The sequence below is a fragment of the Manis pentadactyla genome, chromosome 12 (assembly GCF_030020395.1).
Source record: "Manis pentadactyla isolate mManPen7 chromosome 12, mManPen7.hap1, whole genome shotgun sequence".
NCBI lineage: Eukaryota > Metazoa > Chordata > Mammalia > Pholidota > Manidae > Manis > Manis pentadactyla.
The window spans coordinates 17331916-17348655 of record NC_080030.1 but is presented as its reverse complement, the minus strand read 5'-3'; the positions used below and the strand labels follow the sequence as shown (position 1 = coordinate 17348655).

General features: G+C 48.0%; 1 long non-coding RNA gene and 1 pseudogene across 1 annotated transcript; one reads left to right on the top strand and one right to left on the bottom strand.

Moving 5' to 3' along the window:
• The first annotated feature begins 3664 nt into the window (after positions 1-3664).
• On the top strand, positions 3665-6316 carry LOC118907488 (jhy protein homolog; annotated as a pseudogene).
• Positions 6317-8650: 2334 nt separating this feature from the next.
• On the bottom strand, positions 8651-16652 carry LOC118907475 (uncharacterized). The gene is made up of 3 exons (XR_005022822.2): positions 16585-16652; positions 10237-10334; positions 8651-8872 (listed from the first exon to the last, which is right to left on the bottom strand). It is a non-coding gene; the product is annotated as an uncharacterized LOC118907475 (long non-coding RNA).
• Between the last annotated feature and the right edge of the window lie 88 nt (positions 16653-16740).

Genomic DNA, 16740 nt, shown 5'->3' with positions numbered 1-16740 from the left:
AACTTCAACCCAGGACTTTTTGACTGAAGTCTATGCTCTCCTGCTAAGGCTGTTAGTCATGATTGCTGGTATTAATTCTAGTTGGTCTTAAAGGGCCCTGAGGTGTCAAGACGTTTTTCTGTGAGGTGGGGTCTGATTGGGTGGGAAGGGTCCGTCCTTAGGCCTCTGGGGGCTGATGTTCTGAGTGTTCTGAAGTCCTGAGGTTTCCCTGTCCAAAAAAAAATCATGTTGCACCAAACTTTCTGACAACTGTCCAAGCCCAGGAGACGCTGAGTTGTCTCTCTTGGAGGTGCACCCTCTGTCTCTGCAGGTGTACAAAACAAATCAAGACAGAAATGAGAAGTTCTGGGAGGCAGGATCAGCCTGCTGCTGCCCTTCATTACCTAGGTTGTTCCCAGATTGAGACTTTGACGTGGGGAGAGTGGGGAGCATTTCCCCAGAGATAAAGAAGCATCCAGGAACCATTTCTGAAACCCCAAGCCCTGGACTCAGGTTGCTGCCTCTTGCCTCTGTCCACTCTCAGCTGCGTGACTGATTCACGGCTGGCAGCGGGGTCAGGCGATGGCGCGCGTCAGGAAAACAGAACTCTTGGCCTTCCAGACTGCTGGGTGCTCTTTTCTTTTCCTGACAGTTCTTTTCTCTTTTTTAACATTTTTGTCAAGGTTTACCAGAGGCATGGTCAAGGTCACAAATGTCAGGAGTGGAGGCTGATGAGGGTGATGACCCTTGGATTGGAACCTAGGACATTCCCAGGCCCTGGCAGTTCCTTCAGACTTTCATTGACTCTCCCCTCCCTCAAGGCCACCATTGCCCTGACCTTTGTCGCTGCAGGTGAGTTTTACCCGGTTTTGAACTTCATATAAATAGGATCACACAGGGGGTCCACTCCTCGAGCTGTCTTCTCTTGCTCCTCATGTTGTGATAAGGAGAGGGTGTTGCCTCTTTTCATTACTATGTAGTGTTCGTGAATGCCATTTAAAATTTTTATATCGTGGTAAACACATATAACATCATTTTAACCATTTTAAACTGTAATTTAGTGACTTCTAGCACATTTAGTTCACAATGTTGTGCATCCCTCACCAACATCTAGATCCAAAACAACTTCATCTCCTTAAACGGAGACTGCAGCCCTATGAGCGGTCATTTCCCACCCCCGTCCCCAACCTCTGGCAGCCACTAATCTCCTTTCTGTCTTTTATTTATTTATTTATTTTTATTTTGGTATCATTAATCTACAATTACATGAAGAACATTATGTTTACTAGGCTCCCCCCTTCACCAAGTTCCCCCCACATACCCCTTCCTTTCTGTCTTTTTGAACTTGCCTGTTGTGGATATTTCATACAATTTGTGGCCATTTCCATCTGGCTTTCTTCACTCAGCATAATGTTTTCAAGATGCATCCATGTTGTAGCGTGTATGACTACTTTATTCCTTTGTATGGATCTACCATACTTTTGCTGATCCATTCATCTGTTGGCAGACAATTGTATTGTTTCCATCTTTTTGCCAAGTACCAGCTTTCAGTTCTCTTGAGTGTATATCTAGGAGTGGAACTGCTGGGTCCTATGGTAATTCTGTGTTTAGGTTTTGGGGAGCTGCCTGATTCTTCCACAGCAGCAGCACCGTTTTACATCCCCACCCACAGTGTGTGAGGGCCCCAGGGTCTCCACATCCTTGCAAACACTTGAGATTTTTATTGTTATGATGATGATTATAACTGCTGGGCACCAGTTTTTCACTATTTGTCCATTTTACCTGTCAGCGGGCATTTGGTTTGTTCCTAGTTTTCAGCTGTCATGGATAAAGCTGTTTTGAGCCTTTTTGTATATGTCTTTTGGTGACTATACCCCATTCTCTCCCAGTAAATGCCCAGGGGTGAAGTGACTGGGTCATGGGGTAAGAAATGGCCAGACCATTTTCCCAAGTGGTCTGTGAAGAGGCCATGCTGCCTGCATCCTCAACAACACTTAGGTTTCAGCCACTGGGACATGTGCCTTTCTTCCCTCCCTCCCCACCTCTCTCACCAACTCCGTTGTCAATATTCACAAGCAGGTGTGTTGACAGCATCTGGTTCTGGGTGCTTTGGAGGGGTGCAAAACTGCTGGTTCTGGGTGTGGACCACTCCCAGTTTGAGACAGGAAGGAGCCTGAGGTCCCTTCCCTGGGGGTCATATGATTTATGTGTTAGTTCATTTCATCCTTGCAACAAGCGGGAGCACAGGCTGTGAGTATAACCATTAAAAAAAACAGGAAAGTGAGGTTCAGAGAAGTCAGGGGACAGATTCAGTGTCTGGCACATTGGCTGGGGTGTGAACCTAGGGCATCTGACTCCAGGTCCTGCAATGGGTATTCTTTCATTCATCCATTCATTCATTCATCCATCATTCAGTAAATACTTCCTGACAACTTCCTGTGCCTCTGAGAGGTCTCAGTCCTGGTCCCCAAAGAGACCCCAGTCTGCAGGAGGAAGAGCTGGCCAAAGATGTCCCCCAGTCTTGGGCCTGGAACTGGAGGAGTTGGGAATGGGGGACTCAGTGAGGGCCTTGTTTGGGACATTGGGGCTAGGCTTTTGAAGAGTGCACAGGAGTTCATCAGGCAGATGATGCATTCATTAATTCCACAAACACCTCTCCAGCCACATCCTCTGTGCTGACCTCACCCTAGCCTGGTGCCAAGGAGTCCCTGGGTTGGAGGAAGACAGAACCAGACACAGAGTCCCCAAGGGATCATGGATGGGCTAGGAGGAGAAGTAGTTAGCTGAAGAGGCCCAGGGTGGAGGGGCCATGGGGGCTCTTCAGGGGGCCCACAGGGGTCTCCTGGGAGGAGGGTGTGGCTCCAATTTGCTCCACCACAGCAGGAGCTGGTGCTGAATGTTTTTGCTTTAGAATATATTGCTAGGGTTAAATGAGGCCAAGATGAAATGGTTCTGCCTCAAAGAGATGCTTGGACCTGCTCCAGGCCACCTCTGAGTGGAGCCTCAGTTTCCCCAGGTGAAATATATGGGAGAAAAAACATATAGCCCTTTCCCCCTGGGCCTGGTGGTGCAGTGATGATAGAGGAGGACTTCAATTTGTTGTCTATTCATGGTGGTCCATGCATTTGAGACAAACAGGGACCTGAGAATGGAACAGGGATGTCCCAACCTTATTCTTCCTGGAGGGACCTAGGAGGACTTCCTGGGGGAAGCAGCACTTGAGTCAGAACTTGAAGGAGGAGGAGGAGTTGAGCACAAGTAGGGGACAGTGCAAGGAGGAGCCTCTGGAGAAGGAAGAGCACCTCTTGGCAGGGATCAGGGACACAGCATTTGCAAAGGCCCTGAGGCCGGAGTAGACTGGGTATGTTCAAAAACTACAGGAAAAAGTCCTTCCTTGCTTTCCAACTTCGGAAAGTCAGGGTGGCCAGGTACCTCTCCGAGAGCTGGGTGGGCAGGGGTGTCCCCGGGCACTGGCCCCGCCCTCCCCGGGCGCCCCGCCCGCAGCCTGCCGGGCAGGGCGCGGGGCGCCTCTGTAGGCGGCGGTCTCCAGGGCAGCGCCGGGCCGTGGGCGGGGCGGGGCCCAGGGAGGCGGCGGGGCCCGGTTAGCGGCGGTGCGGAGGATGCGGGAGGCCGAGGTCGCGGCGGAGCTCGGCGCAGGTAATGCTTTTGTGAACCACAACTGTAAATATTCAGCCAACTGCTCCTGTCCACCAAGATCTCCTCTCTTCGTCTGTGTTTTTTCAAGATAAGTCATTGTAAATTAACTCCCAAGCTCTCTAGCCAATCTCCTACCCTTCATACCAGCTTAAAGATCCAGTCCAGAGAGCCACCTTTTAAGAAAGAAGACTTACACCTGATTTCAAAAGACTCCTTGGAATCTGATTCAGAAAGCCTCAGGCAAGAGATTAAGTCCCAGTCTGAACTTGAAGACTGAATCCTGGACAACTATATGGAGGCTGACAGCTTAGAGGGAGGAAGCCTTCTGCGGGCAAGCCTGAGTGAGACAGAGGGGGAAGCCAGCTTCGGAGCAGCTCAGACAGAAGGCAGGGAAATACTCCACAGTCAGGACGATGGTATAAAAAACAGCCAACAGCCACTAGAAGACAAATATTCAGACCTCCGATATGACCCAAACTGGAAGAATAAAACAAAGGAGAGCAAGTTATTGGCTATAAACACATTACCCGAGTCTACAGACAGCTGTACAGAAAATCTGCCTTGGAACCACTCTATCCTTCCAAGGAGACGTAGATGGAACTCCCGGAGGAGAAAGGCAAACAGGAGGGGAGCCCACGGAGCGAAGCCTCTTTACTTGGTAGTGAATTTTTAAGCCCAAACTATGAGCGTGGCGCCCACGGCAGCGAGCCGTTTTCTGGGCTGAACGACAGTGACCGTGACCTGGAAGCGAAGTCCAGCACCTTCTTTCGGTACTTTAAGAGTTCAAGTTCACATAATGAGGTTTTCCTGCCAGGATCCCGTGGCCCTCGGCGGAGGAAGTCCAGACAACATTTTGTGGAAAAAAACAAGCTGACTTTGGGATTACCCACTCCTAAAACAGACTCTTACCTTCGACTTCACAACAAAAAGAGGGGGGAAACTCAACCAGAACAGATTTCCTACCGCATCAAAGTAACTGCCAAGACGTCTGTCTATTCAGAATGCCAAAGAGACTGAGAAGGCTGCTGCCTGTCATGAAGACAGATGGCACGACGGAGCCCAACAGCTAAAGGATTACCAGGAACACTGGTCTCAATATGAAACTGCAAAATGAAGCAGTCTACCAAGAGGGCAGTCATCTGAACCAACCAACGGCCAGCAACCTTCCAGAAGACCAGCCAAGCACAAGATCCAAGAACTGCATAAACACCAGCCTGGCCTGAAGTCTTTGGTGACTGAAGAGCTGGTGGTCAGCCAAGGAAACCAGAAAAGCACTTCCAGACAGCAACAAAATCAAAATAAGCCTACTGATACTTCCGTAAAGCATGAAACGATTGTGATCATGAATGCCCCTCGCAATGACCTGCAGTACTCACATGCTCTCCGGAGCCAGAATCCCAAAGTCACCTCCAGTAAATTCGTTCCACCACCACAGGCTTCTGACAAGGCATTATATAAAAACTCTACTGGTTATCACTCGGTGATGAACGGTAATACAGAAAGAGGACATAAAGACCAAGAAGAGAAAAGATTTTCATACCAGCAGCCACACATCAACACTCTTTCCAACATGGACTTGAACTACGTTAATGAACTTCCTAAGAGACAGGTGCCCCTGAGCCGGAAGGGCTTGCATTCTGTGTCCAGCATCAATGTCAGTGGATCGACTGAAAATAAGAAGCAACCCAAACAGACTTATTCTGAGACAAAGTATAAGAATTTAGAAATATTATGGAAATTCCATTCTTCCTCTGACAGCTAACCTGTTGGAGCTTCTCCAGATTCACAGCTCACGCAGATTATGGAGCAGCACCAGCAAGCCTTAATGCACCTGACTGAGGTGCAGCCCAGTGAAGGGGCCTTATCTGGTGTCACGTTTCCACCTATGTTGTCCAGGGCAGAAAGTGAATCCCACTTCAGTCCAGAGAGAAGCCAAAGAAACCAAATAAAAATTAGTCGTAGCAATTCCAAAGGCTATCACCTTCAACTGGAAAAAGGAAAAAAGCCTAGGAAAAGTAGCAGCATTAAGAGTTCCAAGCTGAAAGATTATCAGAAAAGAGACGTGAAGCTTGGAGGCCTTGGACCTGACCTTGAGTCCATCAGACACAAAATGCAGAAGTTAATACAGCAGAAGGAATATGCAAAGCAAGTGAAGCAGTATAACGTGAAGGTGCTATCCATGCTGTCAAAGCCACAAACAGCAAAAACTGAAAATAAACCTGCCATCCCTCTGCAGAAGGCTTTGGAATATGCTAAGACCATCCCCAAACCCAAACCTTCAAATCTAACTGGTCGAACATCAAAAGAAAAGAAAACTCCAACCTATGCTGGAAAAGAAGACACTTGACCTGAAATCTCCCTGCTGGAAATACTGCAGAACAGACACGAAAGGGAAAAATAGGCTGTTGCTGCTTTCAAAGTCCTTCACATCGTGTAGACAATATGTGTGCAGGACACCCAACACACCCAAGGAATGGACGTGGAGAAAAGAAACTCTAGCCAGCCTCTCTGCTTTGAGAGCGCTGACCTGTTTTCATCATCCTTCTGCAGTCTATACTCGCTTTGTACAGGATTTAAAATATGGGGCCCTATTACATTATGGTGCCAAATTTTACTTTTGAGGAAGAAATCAATGCTTTAATTTATTTTCAAATCAGTTAGAATCTAGGCGAATAAGAACTAGGGAATAAAGCCTTTTGGTTTTATATTTTAAAAAAAACAAAAACTACAGGAAAAGCCCAGAGAGGGGCTGCATGGAGTGACAAGGAAATGCGGGAAGATGAGGCCAGGGAGGTTGGTAGATGATGGGCCATATAGGGCATTCTGGTCACAGGAAGGGGTGTGGGTTTTACTTTGAGGGCCACAGGGAGCCATGGAAAGTATAGGAACAGAGGACATGGAAAGTTAACTGTAAAAATGACTGTGAGCTGGTTCTAAGCATTTTATAAGATTAACACATCTAACTACCCATCCAATTGCACAGGTGGGGAACAGGATTAGAGAGTGTCAGTCAGTCACATGCCCAGGATCACACGGATCAGCGCTAGACAAACCCAGGATTTGAACCCAGATGTCCTCAGTTTAGGGGCAGGGATCTTCAACACCAGGCTCCAGGGCCAAAGGAAAGGGGGCTGGGAGCAGCCTGGTTGGAGTGGGTTCCCGCTTGGAGTCAGTGCCTTCTGTAGAATCGCCAGGGTGCGGTGTAGGGGAGAGGGGGAATGAGTGGAGGGAGGCTGCATTTGGAGGGAGGCTTCCATCTTCTCCCGGGGCCCTCAGCCGCTTCCAGAATCCGCCAAAGAGTACGACGAAGACTTCTCCAGAAAAGGTAGTTCCCTTTGCTCTCCCACTGCTGGCTCAGGGTCCAGCCAAGCTCCACCCCCACAGGGGATTGGGTGAGTGGGCGCTGTGCACACCCAATAGTGGCTCAGGGCACGGTTCTGCTCCCCCTTCCTCTCCCCAACCCCTGCTCCCAGCAGGCCCTAGATAGAGAGCAAGTGAAGAAGCCAGGTGGCAGACTGGAACTGTTTAGGTTCTTGGGGGGTTGCAGAGGACCATGGAGTGGTGTCATAAGCCACTACTGAGCACTGTCATAATCAGAACTGAAGTGTGTCCCTTCCCTCCTCCCTTCCACACTGAGGAGGGAGCGCCCACTGTGTGTAAGACCCCGTGTTGGGCCAGCCGTGGGCGAGACCTCAGTCCTGCCCTCAGGAGCTCCTCACTGTGCTAGGAGGGCTGAGGGCTCCCTAATCTTTTAGACCAGATTAATTCATTAATTATTCCACTCAACATATATTTCTTGAGCCCCTAAACAGCTACTATACACCAGACAATGGGGATACTGTTTTTTGACACCTGTCCTGGCTTCTAAGGAGCTTGCTGCCTCATTTGGGAGACAGACAAGAAAACTGGTGTGATGAGAACATGGGGTGCCCAGTGGGAGGTCTCCATCCAGCCTTGGGGTCAAGGAATTCTAGGAGAATGGAGAATTTCAGATGAGAGTAGGAGAGGAAGCAGCTTACCCAGGGGAAGAGAGAGGAAGGGGTATCCCTAGGAGAACCTGCATCATACCAGCCACCACCTAGAAGGTACACTGTGGGAATTACACGTCTTAAAACAGGTAGCACACACCAGCCCCAGTACATGCTAAGTACTCAACAGCTGGCCCAACTAGTTATTCTTGTAATTTATCATTTTGCTTTGGAAATTGACAGGTAGCTCTCATGAGTAGCTAGCTAGCTGGTGGTGTGATCTGGCTGGGGTCTTCCCTGGAGACCATATCCCACCTCAGGCCTGTTCCCAGATGCTTCGCCTTTAACCCCAATGGAGCTGACATCCTGTTCCAGAATGCAATTAAACATCAATATATTTGAACTTCACAGTTCCCCTTTTCCGTTCTGGAGCCGATGTGTATATGTACCTAAGTCTCAAACACTTCCCTAGGACCCTGGAGTGCTTTGGAACCACCCAGGCACCAAAGGCTAACAGAGCCCTGCCTGACAATGCCTTAATGGTAGTTGTAGAGTTATGAGAGCCTGGGTTTCCAGTCCAGCTGCGCCTCCTACAGCCTGCGCAGTTTGCGTAATTGCCTTGGTGTCTCTGAGCTGCCATTTTCCAACCTGTCAAAGGTGACGGCATTGAGGCCTCTTCTCTTTAGCCCACCCTACAGTCTGGGTGCAAGTGCCTGGAGTCCCCAGCCAATTTGGAGTGGGGAAGCAAGACTCAGAGAGGTGGCATGAATGAAGGTACAACTCTGAGCTGGGGCATGTGGAGGGGCCCTGCTGGGGGCAGTGGTGACAGCAGGCATCCGGAGTGGGGAGAGTCTTTGGGTTCCTGCCTGCCCCTCCCCTGCGCTGGACCCCGGGCGTAACAGTGGACGCGTCTCACGTGCTTTTGCTTGGAGTCTCACGCTGGACGGCACCACCCTGGCTTCCAGCGTTATGGATTGAGTTTCTTCTCCAGTTCTTGTTCCCAACACAACAAAGTATAGAAAGGCAGGCACACAAGCGAAGCCGAGAGAAAGTTTTATTTGAATACACTCCAAGAGGACCAGCGTCAAGGTAGACACAGGCCCCGAACTTTTAAGGGAGGGTCTAGTTATCACGACCTAGCCCGGAGGCACTTCTTTGATTGACAGTGTGAGGTCATTTGATTGACAGTTCTGGTTATACACCCATTCCTCTTGGTGCGGGTCTTTTCCCAAAACGCGTGCAGAAAAGCCCATGGTGCCTGGGGCGGGCTGGAGGGGGAAGCAAAACGGCAATCTTATTTTATTTTAACAAAATTATGCCTGTGTTGGGACCTGGTTGGCACCAGTTTGGCCTGGTCCCAGTGAGCCAGAAGTTATCTCCCTGCAAAGCCTTCGTTGTCATCATGAGGGACCCCTTACCTGGGCAGTTTGGGCAGTTTTTCCTTGAACCTTATCTTCCTCTTCAGTGGCTGCTCATGTCTACCTTTCCACCTAACACCGGCATCACTTCTTTGTGCGTCGGTTTCCTCATCTGTAAAGTGTAAATGGCTACACCCCTGGGGAGATTGTGCATAAATAATGCATACAGGAAGAGCTCAGTAGTTATTGAAAGGTAGCCCTTGCTTTTTTTTTTTAGCTATCATTTTAGGGGACTGGGGGTTGCAATGAGAGCCAGGGGAGCATAGGCGTTAAGGGCCTAGGTGGGCTGCTTGGGTTTGAATCCCAGCTCTGCCGTTTGCTCGCTATGGGATCTTGGACACGTGACTTAACATTTTTATTCTGTTTCCCTACCCATCAGATCAACTAGGGATTAAGCCAGTTAACACCTGTAGAGTTCTGGGCAGCACCTGGCACACTGCAGGCACTTGTTAAATAAATTAACTCCCTTTCAGAGGGTCCTTGGCTCCAGGTCTCCCTCAATCTTGGGAATCACCCAGTGGCCCAGAGCTGCCCCCTGCTGGTCACTCTGGGGACTTTGACCTGAGACCCGCCTCCGAGCCCCTCTCCGTCTTGGACCAATCCTGTCCCTTTGCCCCCTTCTCCGCCTCATCCTCTTGACCAATGCGATCGCTCTCTTTTATTATCAGTCCTCTCCCAAGCGAAGCCAATCCCTTCACTTCTTGGAGTTAATACTGCCCCGCAGGCCTGCAGGTCAGGGCTGGGAACTTGCAAGGGGGTCAGCGCACTCCTAATCCTATTCCCATTAGTTCCCAAGGAAACAATTATTTTTTAATCCACATTTTATAGACGATAAACTGTAACTGCCCCCATGACTTCTCTTTACCCCAGCAGGGTCACAACTAGAAGTACCAGGAGGTCCAGCCTCAGAGCATCTGCATTGGCCATGACCTCTGCCAGGAATGCCCTTCCTGCAATTTCTATGGTGCTTAGTGAGACCTCCCCCCACACTCCAGCTTCCCCTCTTGCAGGAAGCCTTCAGCAACATCCCAATCAGAGCCTCCCCACCCCGACCCAGACCCTCTCCCTGCCTGCATTCCAGCCCTGACCTTAGAGATTGAGCTCTGCTGCCCCATGCCCACCTCCCAGACTCCAGACAGGACCCCCAACCTTAGGCACGGCAGTGCGTGTGGGTATGGACACAGGCTGCATTTGCTGAATGAATAAATGATCACCTGAATATCTGTGTTGCAGAAATTGCCTATTCTGAGAGTTGGTGTGACTTCACATCCCAGCCTTGCCCCTCCAACGTCTTAGGAAGTCAAACTCCAATCTATAAAATGACCACAATATCGGATCCACCTCAGGATGCAGAAAATTAAGGGAAACAGCATTTGTCAGGCACTCAGCACATTGCCAAGCACACAGTAGGCTTGGGGAACCACTTGGGCACTCTTCCCCGATCAGGTGGAACTTGAAGGGGGGACTCCTGTCTTCCTCCCTTCAGGGCTCCCTGCCACCACCCCACCCCATTTCCCAGGGCAAGGCCAGTGATGATAGAACTTTCCAGGGAAGAGAATAAGAGCATCTGGCAGTCCATGATCCCTGCGCTTACCATCGATTGCTGTCCTGATAACAGGGACTGGAGTTGGGGACAAACAATGATAAGGTGGGCCCCTGGATTAGATGTCTTGGTTTGATTCTGGAAACCCAGTCGCCGTTTACCCCGTCTACACTCTAGCCTCAAGTGGCCACACCCTATCTCACGGAGATGTCTAATCCCTTCTGGATCACCAGCCCAACCTCTCCCCTGAGCTTCAGACTCAAATGTCCAACTGCACTAGTTATTCCCATTGGGTACCCTGTGGGCATTTCCAACAGCAAATTCAATGCACAGTGCTATTTCTCACCCTGAGACCTGCTGCTTCACCATCGGAGTGGTGGATGATTCCACCATCACCCAGCTGCCCAGTCCCCAGACCCTGGACTCATCCTTGCTATGTCTCTTCCCTTCCCCCACATGCCAGTCCATCAGCTCGTCCTGATGGCTCAGACTCCAGAATGGCCCCAACCTCCCCTGTTGGGGGAGGTACTCCCACCGGCCCTGCCATCTCCTGGCTGGATGCTGCCCTGGCCTCCTGTCACCTGTTCTCCTGCCCTGACCATCCCTGCTCCCATGGGCAGCCTCAGAGGGATTCCCAAAATCACAAATCAGATCACGTCCCTCCTCTGCTCAAAGCCCTCTCGTGGCTTCCTGTTGCCCTTTGCTTAAAACCCACACTCCTCCCGGTGCCAGGAGAGCTCACGTGGTCTGTGCTCCTGCCCACCTCCTCCTCCTCCCTCTGACATGTACTCACTCATGCATATTTATGGAGTGCCTACTGTATGCTGACACCATTCTAGGCACAGGGCAGCAGATGCCATGTAGATGCCCTACAACTGCAGTTAGGGCATCAGAGAAGGGTCTGGGAATGGGGGGACATGGGTGAGGATGAAGCCTCAGTGGCCACAAGATGGCCATGGAGCCTCAGGCCCCATCTCTCCCTCTTGTTCACAGTCTCCCTGTCTCAGTCTCTCTCTTTCCGCATCTCAGACCCTTCCTCACAAACTCGCAAGCCCCTCACAGCCCCTGCCCATCTTCCTCCATCTCATTCTGCTTCAGCCACATCAGCCCCCTTGGTATTCCTCCAACACAGTCCTTCCTCAGGGCCTTTGCACCTGCTCTGCCATCTGTCTTGAATGCACCAACACCCCCATCTCTCCTTATGCCTGGCTCCTTCTCCTCTGGGTCTCAACTCATGCGTTGCCTCCTCTAGGAAGAGGTTACCCCCTCTACCACCACTCCTCTCTATCATGGTACCCTCTCTGTTTTCCTCATAATTTTCATTGATGTCCTCTGTATTTGTTTGTGTCCCACTTTGTTTGTGTCCCACTTTCATGCTAGGGACCATGTCACTTGTTGGAACCCGTTGACAAGAGTAGTTTCCAGCCTCCCGATGGTACCAACAAATGTTTGTTGAACATATTGACATCTGATTCGTTGATTCATAGCTGTCCCCTCTGTGGAGCTTTGCACAGTGTTAGAAACATCAGATGTACACAGTAAAAAATTGGGCATTTATGTGAAGATCAAGCAAGGTTGCTCTGGATTGGGGCTCTAGAAACTCTGCCTATTCCTCATTAAAAAGCTGAGCTCAACCGATGTTGTGAAGGGGGAAATTTCTCACCCGAAGCCCAGATGTCTTCCAAGCTGCTTTGGATGTGTAAGTGTTAATAAGAGCAGGGCCCCTGGGGATGGCCAGGAGCTGGGATGGCCAGGAGGGGTGTGTGTGTGTGTGTGTGTGTGTGTGTGTGAATGTTTGGGGGTAAGGGGGTTGTTCTTCCTACCAGTCTATGCATTATTCCCCACTACTCCTCTTTCAATTATTTTTCTCTGTTGGTTTCATAGGATGAGAGAGAGTGAGACATCAGAAGCCATGAGATGGAAAGACAGACAAAGAATCAGAGTCTGAGAGAGCTTGTCAAAGACATAGAGGCAGATGCAGAGTGAGGAGAGCCAGGGAAAGAGGGATCTGTAGAGAGGAAAGGGCAAGAGAAAACAGAGGCAGCCTGGCATAATTCAGTGGAGGGATGAGACAGCTACATTAAATAGCTTTGGGAATGTGTTGAGCTGTTGGTGGGAGTGAAATGGGACACTGGGGTTTAACAATTAATTATATCTGAGTGATCATTTTATCAGGGACTTGGAAGAGGAGGGAGATGAGATGTGGGAGGTGAGAAGCAGAGAACAAGAGAGGCCAATGCCTATCAAGCATATTGAGAGAATGTAATTCATATGAACAGATGAAAGACAAAACGTTACATAGGCAGGTGTCCTGATTGAGAAAATGCATTTGTTAAAATTCACCACCTGTGCATGATGAAAGAAAAAAAATCTTGGCCAACTGCAAATGGAAGTGGACCTCCTTAACCTTATTTTCTATAAAAATCTACAGATAGCAATATTTAATGGTGAATATTGAAATGTTTGCTTTAAGAGGGGCAACAAGGCAAGGATGCTTGTTGCCATGGCAACTGAGATTGTACGGAAAGCTCTAGCCATACCATACAGCAGAAAAAAGAAATGAAAGGCTCAAGAGCTGGAAAAGAAGAAATGAAAGTGTCTTTATTTAGAGATGACATCAACATATACAATGAAAGCGCCAAAGAATCTGCAGACACAATTACAGGATTTACAAAAGGTTGAAGAAGTCCATTAGATTCTATACAGAGCCAACTGCAGTCTACACTCCAGCAGCTAACAGGTACAGAATGTCATCTAAAAAGGCCTTTTATCATCCAAAGCACCAAAAATACAAAACACCTAAAAAAAAAAACTCTAAAAAAAAGGACACGTGCAATATTTTTACAGAGAAAGTCATAAGCTTTGTTGAAAGGTAAGTGCACTGTATTTGCATTTTAGAAGAGTCGATCTCATAAAAGATACTGATTCTCCCAGTTTGGTTTATAGATTCAGTGCAATTCCAATCAAAGTCCAAGCCTGGTTTCTCCATGGAACCCAACAAGCTGAGAAAAAGGTGAAGGATAACCTAGACAGTCCTGAAAGAGAACAGGATGGAGTAACTGACATTTTAGCAGATATCAAGGATAAAGTATAAAGTTAGTTTAAAGCTTAAGTAACAGGAAGAGATGTTCCCCGGACAGAAGAAAGTCAAAAGTGACCACCCAGTGGGGCAGACATCCTGCAGCACTGTGTACCTTCTGGGTGGTAGCCTTTGGTTACCACGGGGTGGGTAGGGGATGGAGAGTGGCTGCTCAAGGAGCGCCGGGGTCTCCTTTTGGCGTGATGGGAATGTTGTAGTACTGGAGATGAGGCGATGGTTCCCCAACAGGGTAAGTGTACTAAATGCCACTGAACTGTTCATTTTAAAACAGTAAATTTTGTTATGTGTATTTTACAGCAATAAAAAAAGGAATTTAAAATTAAGAGCTTCCTAGGGCAGTGAAGCCTGGAGACAAGTAATGACTCTATAGCATCTTACTACACTGATGAGCAGTGATTGCAGTGAGTTGTGTGGGGGGACTTGATAATATGGGTGACTGTTGAAACCACAATGTTGCTCATGTGAAACCTTCATAAGATTGTACATCAATGATACCTTAATAAAAAAAAATAATAAGTTCAAGAAAAAAAAAATTAAGAGCTTCCTGCTCCAGGAGGTAGGACATAATTCCCTTGAGGGTGGGCTTGGCTTAGTGATTTGCTTACAAAGAATGGAATAGAGAAAGGGAAAAATAATAACTTGACAGTGAACAACCTTGACAGACAGTACTTTACCCAGGTTATCAAAGGTAATATACCCCGTGATGTCATGTGGATGGATATCAGGAACCTCTAGTATGATGTTACAAGGAGGGAGCCCCATCAAGACCTTTCCCCCAAAACCTCATAGCTCCAGTCTAATAATGAGAAAACATCAGATAAACCTGAATCAAGAGACCTTTTACAAAATACCTGACCTGTACTTTTCAAAAATGTCAAGGTTATGAAAAATAAGGAAAGACTAAGAAACTCACAGATAGGAGACCAAGTTGATAAGATAGCTAAACACAAGGTAGGATCCTGGATTGGATCCAGGACTACAGAGAGAACATTTGTAGGAAACTCATAAAATATAAAGTCTGCAATTTCGTTAATAATAAGTGCCAATGTTAGTGTTTTAGTTTTGACTCATGTGCCCTGTAACCACATATGTGACTATAACGTTAGGGGAAGCTGGGCGTAGGGTATATCAGTACACTCAATACTTTTTACAGCTCTGTGCCTCTGCCACTTTTCTGTATATCTAAAATTTTTCCAAAATAAAAAGGTTGTTAAAGAACTAAAGAGCTTCTGCTCAGAAAATGACACCACAGATTGAATGAAAACAAGCCATGTAATTGGAGATTTTTACAACACATGAAACCATCAAAAGATTAATATCTAATGTGGATAAAGAATTACCCATCAATAGAAGACTGTCAAGTTTTTAGAAATGGATAAAAGACTTGAATAGGCATTTTGCCCTAAGAAGAAACCAATAATCACATAAAAAGTTCTCTCTCACAAGTAGTCAGAAAGCGAATCAAAACCAAAATGCAACACTATTCCACCCCCTCCACTTGGGCACAATTCAAAAACCTGGACAATTTTAAATGTTGGCAAGGATGTGGATAAACCAAATGCTTATATGGTGCTGGCACAGTGTAGGCTGCAAGAGCCATATCAAAAAGCAATTTGATGTTACCTTGTGAAGCTGAGCATGTGGGTGTCCTATTATCCAGCCATCTTTACCTATGTGCACCAGCCTGCATTTCTAAGAATAATTATAGAAGCTTTGTTTGTAAGAAACCCAAAGTGAAAACAATTTAAGGTCCACCAACTGGAAAACAGATAAATAATCAAAGATGTACTAATTCAAAAGAATACTCTATAGCAGTGGAAAATGGATGTATTGCAGGCACCCACAGAAATGTGGATGAGTATCAGCAGACTCCCGTTGAGCAAACAAACCAGGTTGGTAAAGAATGTGATCATTTTATTCTAGTTCAAAAACACAAAACCAAACGACGTACTGTTTGCTGACAAATATGTAGTAAACATGTTTGGGATAGTTCTTTCTAAGGGGAGGGACTACGAGATAGGGAAGAGGTCCACTTTGATGGTAGTGTTATTTCAGCCTATCATTGCTGTTCTTTATTCCTTACTGATAGCTAATTGACATGTAATAAAAATTTTAAAAACAATGAGAGGTACAACCATGGAAAATTGCATTCCTATTCTAAGCGTTTTCAGGTGTTAACTTACATACTATCTTCTGCAATAATGTAAGGCAAGTCCTGTTATCATTCCCATTCTACAGATATGGAAACTGAGGCACAGTGGTCACATAACTTGCCCAAGGTCATGCTGGTGATTAGAGGCAGAGTTGGGTTTTGAACACAGGCCTCACTTGCAGCACTCCATGTACATTCTTTATGTAGCTTCTTCATGTGTGCTGGGTGAGGGGGACTCTGTGAGGCTTAGTCTCTGGCACTGTTCTAGGCACTGGAGATGCACAGTGAACAGGTTTGCAGGCACTGCACCACACGGAACTACTCCCAGCTGGATGTGGGAGATCTGGGGAGCAGAGCTGTATTGGGGTTAGGGCTGAACCAGAGGGATAGTTGGGGGCTGAGGGAGTCTAGAAAGTGGAATAAAGGCTCAGAGCAGGGGAGAGCCAAGGAAGGCTTCCTGGAAGAAGGAATGTCCAAACTGGGGGCATTGATGAATAAATAGGAGCTTGCCAGTTACACAAAGACATGATGGACGGGATCCTGTCCGAGTGTGTGGAAAGATCCACAGGCGGGGTGGCTTAGAAACAGTGAAACAAAGGCACTAGAGATAAAGGGATGGAGGAACAGTGGTAAAGAGGCACAGACTTAAGAGACAAAGGACTAGAGATACTTGGAGAAAGCAGAGAGGCACGAAGGACTCAAGGGAGAAACAAAGGACCTCAGAACAACTCCGGGAAAGACACACACACGCAGAACCAGGAGAGTACCTGCGTGATGCAGCCCTCGGTGCTTCTGGGTGGGGAGCCCCGGGGCAGGGAGTTCCCGTCGGCTCCGGCCCTTTAAAGTCCCGCCCCCTCGCCCCAGGCTGCGGCGCCCCCGCTCCATCAGGCGTCCCTGGGCTCCGCCCCACGGCCGCCCGTCAG